The sequence below is a fragment of the Callospermophilus lateralis genome, chromosome 3 (assembly GCF_048772815.1).
Source record: "Callospermophilus lateralis isolate mCalLat2 chromosome 3, mCalLat2.hap1, whole genome shotgun sequence".
NCBI classification, from domain to species: domain Eukaryota; kingdom Metazoa; phylum Chordata; class Mammalia; order Rodentia; family Sciuridae; genus Callospermophilus; species Callospermophilus lateralis.
In genome coordinates this window covers 19,071,393-19,077,290 of record NC_135307.1, presented here as the reverse complement: position 1 = coordinate 19,077,290, position 5,898 = coordinate 19,071,393, and positions in this window count along the sequence as shown.

Genomic DNA, 5,898 nt, shown 5'->3' with positions numbered 1-5,898 from the left:
AGCATTATTTATGATTATTCAATTACTTTGTTAATGTTACCATGCCTCTTTTCTTTCTTTTAAAGTTATTCTTTATTTTAGATGACAAATACTATTTGTTAGAATATAGAAGAAAGAATCAAGAAACCGTGGAAGATATGAAATGTTATTGTAGAGTTAGTTGAGGTTCATGAAGTCATTTAAAAATAGAAGTTGGATGAGAAATAACAAGTCCCTATGGAGGTGGATTATAACAATTAACTAACACCTTGATGTGATTCCTGTCAAGGTACTATTTGCCCTATGGCCCTGTCAGTTAAGCCCTGTCTAATACCTTTGCCAAGCTTGCCACAGTGGCCTCTCACAGACTCCACACCCAACTTCTTTCTGAAAGTCCCATTGCCTTGTGACCTCTGTGACTCCAAGATTTTTAATTTCCATTTTGTAGGAAGATCATTTCAACCACCCCTTCTCGTACCAGTGACTAAAATAATTTTTAGAAATATTGGCACTGCCATCTCCTCATCTATGTGTTTCAACCGGCTTTGGTTTAGAAGGTAACTCTTGGGTCCTTTCCAAAGTTATAATTATCAGTTGAGGGAAAGACTGAGCAAGACAATTTCACTTACTTATTCTATTCTTTCATCATTTCTTGATTCCTTCATCTATTTCTACCAAATGATTGTCAGCTCAGTGATGTCACCGATCACTATGGAGTCCAAATTTTAATTACTAAAATCAATGCATGGAACTCGGAATCTATGATAAATGCGCCACAATTGATAAACTCAATTTGATTTAAAAATTACATCCTTGGGGCTGGGGTTATGGCTCAGCAGTAGAGCGCTCGCCTCACATGTGCAAGGTTTGATCCTGGGTTTGATCCTCAGCACCACATAAAAATAAATTTTAAAAAGTTATTGTGTACAACTACAAAAAAATAAATATAAAAAATTACATTCTTTTCTTTTTTGACAAATACTCCCAAGAAATATTTTGACATGTTCATCAGCACTTTACAGTCAATAAACAAAGTGAACTAACTTTTTTTTTTTTCTCAAATATAAACCTTTGCTTCCAAGATAAACTGAAAGCTGAATCTAGGTATGGAAATGGAGACCAAAAGGGTGATAGTAGGGAGGAGGGCTCATGAAGCAGAACAGCTCTTCTTTGTGGGGTTATTGCCTAAAGTAAAAAAGTTATGTACATTTTCAATCAAGACAATATTTCTTTTACTTAAAGAGCTATTGAGGGAGGTTTGATGGTTGGTGATTTGGTTGGAGTATCCAAAACCCAGCACTATGCCCTATAACACCCTCTCAGAAATCTTACTCTTTTCATATTGTCTTAAATTTTACAGAAAATATCAGAAGAGACTCTAAATCTAACCTATTTTATAATGCAGCAACAAACAGACTTGAAATTTGTATTTAGATCTTCATTATTTTCAATCTGACACTGCTATAGATTAGATATTCTTTATCAAGATCCTAGAAGATTTCTGGCCTTGGGTTCCCAGTTGTTTTACCAAGTACTTAGGGACTGAAGAACGTCCTTTTTGTTGTTTTGGTTTATTTTTCATCTGTGCAGAGCTATTCTCAGCAATCTTCCTCAATGGTTGTTTTCAAAGTTATATATTCTCCCTACTTATCTACAAGGATTCCTCAAGGCCAACCCTCAATGAGCACCTAATTTCATGCTATTATCAGTGAGAACCTAGCTTTCTGTTCCACCTAAGGTCTCTGAATATGAAAGTTACATTTAGTCTGATAACCAATACCAGATGACCTGATTGCCCTGAAGTTCTCTTGCTTGCAGTCCACTTCATGTGACAATATTTATGTCAGTCAGTGTTCTGAAATGCAGAAATCAGAAACATAACCTGCCAATTTTACCTTTAAAGGACTCCTTAGGAAATAGCATAGGTAGGTCACAGAATCCATTGGGAGGGGGATGAACTAACTTCAGATAACAAGAAAGAAACTGGAATTGCTAGATATTAGGAAAATTATTCATCTTGGTTTTGCCTGGGATTTTCCCAGTCTAGCACTGAGAGTCACCGCTTGAAAAATCTCAATCTTGGACAAATTGGCTTGATTTGACATCCTCACTGGAGGGTTATAATAATAGCTAAATTATGCAATAGGAACAGTCTCCTTATCTTGTCACTGTCACCATTAAGGATCTCAGAAACTGTCTCTTATTCCAAAGGCTCTGGAAGTATGTACCATGACCCCACTTCCAGAACTCTGCATCGTTCCACACTCTTTTAGCCACTGGCTGCAGATTCAATATTCATGTCCAAAAAACTGTTTGATCTTTTGCCTAACTGCAGAAGGTTAAGTTTTGTTTGACTTTTTTAGCATCTCCTGTTGGAGGCCCAGATCTGGCTCCCACTGGGAGTTCCCCAAAGCTGGGCATGAAAGAAAAAGAAAATAAAAGAAAAAGATAAATTATATTATAGAGGTAGGTAAAAAGTAAGACGGATCAAGAAAAGCAATTCAAGAGAAGATTGGAGTTATACAAAATCATGTAACAAGCTGGTGTGTGATGAAACATCAGGATGCAAACAAGCTTTATACACGTATTTCTTCATTTGTTGTAGGAATAAACAATGTGTTTATACCATACCTGAATAAATGGACAAAAATTTAACTAATTCTGATTTACTACCCAAAGCAAAGTCCACAAAGACTTTAGAATAGGAGTTGCTCAATCCAGGTCTTGATATCTTAGTTTATTTATTTTGACAGTATTAGTAAGGCTATTTTCAATGTTTAAATATTGTTCAAATTTAATAAAAATTAAATTAAAAATAATTCATTATGTATAATTTTCTAGAAAAAAATAGATATGAATTTCTGTTTAGATTTACAGATTATCATATATACCTGATAGACCACTTGTAAATATTCCTCTCATTTCCAGGGTTCAGAATGCACCATCTTGTGTTATTTATTATTTCCCCTTCTTTGACATTTGGAAGTCATATTGTGCGAAATGTTAGAAATGAAAACAAAACAAACCAAAACTTTATGGAAATGTTTTTGTTCTTTCTGACTTTCTAATTGGCTTTCTTAAAGGTTTTAAGCCACTGGTAAAGACAGATAAACTATAAGTGATAAGAAATAATCTCCCTATGTGGCTTAGCTTTTAGCTGATAAACTGCAATATAATAGTGATGAACATAACTAATGTTTTTAAATGCTAGGGCAAAAACATGTAGTCTTATCTCTACATATTTTATTTCTAAGATGTTTTATGTTATTGTCTTCTTGACAAAAGACTTACAATGAAAAAATATGCCTAATTACATGTCTATCCGTATAGCAGTTATTTAAAATAAAAATTGAGCACTTTTTAAAAAAATTGCAGTAAAATACCATAGACCATTTTTTCCATTTTGACAAATAATCTTCAATAATGAAGAAGTTAGAATTAATATTCATAGAGCAAAGATGACCTAATGACTTTGAACCTGATGTCTTTCCACTTGGTGGGTTTTACAAGGAAAGACTGATGATTCTAGCTCCACGTTTTCAACCTTAGCATCCAGGGAGGGAGAACATGCTCTAATAATCTTTTTAAACATGGATATAGATGTTTCTTAAGTCTTTTAGTTTTCATGCCACTGTGTTCTTTGTTGCCGACCTCCAGCTTACATCTGAGAAATGTAGGTGAAATTTCATTATAAAATGACTCTAACCTTTGCTTGGGAGAAACAAAGGTGTATAAATAGCTGTTCTTTGGGTGCTTCCTGCACCACACTCCACCAGGATGTGCATTTGCTTTCATATTCATTTTGTTCATTGTTAAGTGAAATCGTGGAGAGGAGTCTGAGACATCAAGTATATGGCAGAGCCATTAAGAGGCCAACAGTGAAGGCCACATCTGCTTTTCATCAAATTCTGACAGCTTTAGTGTCTATAATATCATAGTCTATTTTGGAAGAGTTGCACCTATTCGAACTGAATTAAAAGTTACAAATATCAAAGTATAGTCCATTGACTGGTAAATATCCATCATTAATCATCCAATTAATCTGTCATACCTGTGTGGACACATCAGCATTCACTTGAGGTTTTTTTTTTTCTTTTAACCAAGGACTCAACACAGCTTGTAGATGTAATACTAATGTGCATACTAATATAATACTAATGTGAAAGATATCAAAATAAGCTAAATGTTTTTTCTTTATTATTCCTACAAATAATCATTAAATTATTTTTAAATTAATCAATATGAGGCTGGTTGAATGTTTCCTAAGCTTTAAGATTAATATCAATATCTTATTTGCTACAAGAATACAAGTCATTTAGTTTTATGTAAAAGTAAAAAAATCACTCTTAGGATGATTATGTGGGCAAAAATATATTTAAAAATGCAAAATTCAGTCATGGAGAATAGTTTGGTGTCTTTTATTTTAGTATGCTTAGCACAAGAATGAAGCCAAGGACAGAGAAAGAATTTGCTCACAGGGAGAATTCATTTCTCATAATGAAATGAAATACATAGATTTATTTCCTTTTCAAAAACTGATGTTTTGATACTTTACTTTCAATGACATTTTTCTTATTAGGTCATTTTGGAACCTCATTTTCAAAAACTTTTCTTCCTCAACCTTTAGAATTTTATCAACCTTCTTAGTTTCCATGAAGAACATAATAAAATATGTGTTTTCTAAGTAATGATGTAACATTTAGTCAACCCTAAGTCACCTCTTTTAAAACATTTTGCTGCATTATTATTGTCCGGTGTATACACTGCATATACAGACATGAGATGCAGGTGGGATTTCAGGAGACTAAAAACGATTCAGCTTGAGACAAAAAGGAAGTGGAAACCTTAGTCTCCCAATTGCTTGTCACTGAGTTCTGTCAATAGTGAAAATGCAAGGGGCCCGTGAACCTCCAATGAATCTGCAGAACTGGCTGACAATTCAGTTTCAACCTGGTAAGACAGAGCAGAGGACCCAGCTAGCTAGTTTCTGGATTCCTTATCCACATAATGTGAGAATGTGAGATAATAAATTAATATTAGTTTTTGATGATAAACTTGAAGTAATTTGTTATGCAATAATAGAAAAGTCCTACAAAATATATAACACCTTTTGTATTACATATGCATTTAATTACTCATCAGAGAACTGCTGGTCCATATACTGCACACAGAGACAAAAGCAGTTATGAGTCAGTGCTGATTTTGATTGACAATGTCATATGAACACCATAGTTGTGTGTATGTTTGCTATGTATTTTATCTAACAGCTTATTGTTTTGGTTTCTAAGTTTAAATATTTTCCACATATGAATGTAGGCCTCTATTTGTATGTAATCTAGCTCTGGGTCCTGCAAATATTAGGGGTGGCCATGTGCAACATGCTACTCTAGTATTTAAAGCATTCCTACTTTTTCCAGGAGGCAGTTCACAGCTGGGTCCTCACTCTTCCTCACAGCATGATCTCAACACCAGATATCCTATGAATCATGTTGAATTATGATTTGTCTATTAGTGGGTTTCTTTTCCCTATAAGATCACAAGCTCTTTGAAAACAGAGACCTTATCTCAATATCTTTGATCAATAATTCTGAGCCTAGAGGTTGACACTTAGCAATTATTCCACAGATGAACATTTAAATAAATGGATACATAGAAAGGGCAATATAAAATTTTCAAATCTGTCTTGATTTTTAACCTGAATTCCTTTTTTCCCTCCCATTTGTCCCCCAAAGCACATTTAAAATACATTTTGTTATCTATCTTAATTTTAATAAAAAGGCTAATCCTTTATTTGTTTGACTAACATGTTAAACATTTACATTAAAGGGTCCAAACCCTAGATAGCTATCACCCTGGAATTTGGTCCCCTGGGAAATATTAATAAAATGTTTCTTTTGATTCCATGGAAATTAATTAATC